Genomic DNA, 976 nt, shown 5'->3' on the forward strand with positions numbered 1-976 from the left:
CAAAGGTCTTACGGGTTTGGAACGACATGAGGGTGAGTAATTAAATGACAGAATTTTCTTTTTTTGTGAACTATCCCTTTAAGTAGTAGATCAGTATGTTGGATTTCTCAATCCAAACTTAACTAAAGTACATTGAGAGAAAGTCTGAGAGAAAGCATTTTTTCAGTACTTCAGAATACTTTTATTGAAATTCAGCTAGCTGTTTTTATTAACACAAACAGAGACACAAGCAGACTATTCCACAAATAAGCTGAAAGTTAAGAAATGTAACACTTAAATAGAAATAATAACTGTGCATACTTTTAAAAAGAACCCAATTTTCTCAGGAGAGGTCTTTTAACACACACACACAATAAAATAAACAAACAAAAAAAACAAAAACAAAGCAGGTAGTTATGAACTATGAACTTAATTTACAATTGTAAATATGGGTCCGTTTGAAAATATAATCTTAGGTTGAAAGTTCACATCCAATGTGCAATGAAAATCAAGAGGAAAAAGTCAACTGTATGAGTGGATTCAGTGTTTGTGTTTTTTGGATTTAAGACAAACAAAAAAAAACTACCAAAAAAGTTGCGGTGTGATAATCCTCTCTTATTGATTTTGTTTATGTTGGTCAGAAGGTTCTGTTCTTGTGTTGTTCTCACTGTTGCTGTCAGTGTGGACCCACAGTACTGTATGTTATGCTGTATATTGTTCCACCTGCTGGAGGCTTCTGGAAGTGTGAGATCATTTCAAATTTACAGCCAGCAGAACCACAAATAAATACACAATATCAATATTTCTGTAAAACTTACTTCTTCACTCCCAGGAACATGATCAATAGTACTGTAGGTTATGTTCTTGTTGGGATCCTGTGGAGAAAGGATACAGCATTCATGTCTGATATTTCATAACTTTAGTGGTATGTCTGTTCTACTTACATTAGGGCTTTCATCATTTATAGTGCTGTATATCACAGGATCTTCAGGTTTAG

General features: G+C 33.6%; 1 long non-coding RNA gene across 1 annotated transcript; it reads right to left on the minus strand.

Annotated features, from left to right (window-relative positions):
• Positions 1–586: 586 nt before the first annotated feature.
• Positions 587–976, minus strand: LOC107580892 (uncharacterized). The gene is made up of 3 exons (XR_001608729.1): positions 924–976; positions 798–854; positions 587–715 (listed from the first exon to the last, which is right to left on the minus strand). It is a non-coding gene; the product is annotated as an uncharacterized lncRNA (long non-coding RNA).

This window comes from Sinocyclocheilus grahami, unplaced genomic scaffold (genome assembly GCF_001515645.1).
Source record: "Sinocyclocheilus grahami isolate Dianchi unplaced genomic scaffold, SAMN03320097.WGS_v1.1 scaffold49781.1, whole genome shotgun sequence".
NCBI lineage: Eukaryota > Metazoa > Chordata > Actinopteri > Cypriniformes > Cyprinidae > Sinocyclocheilus > Sinocyclocheilus grahami.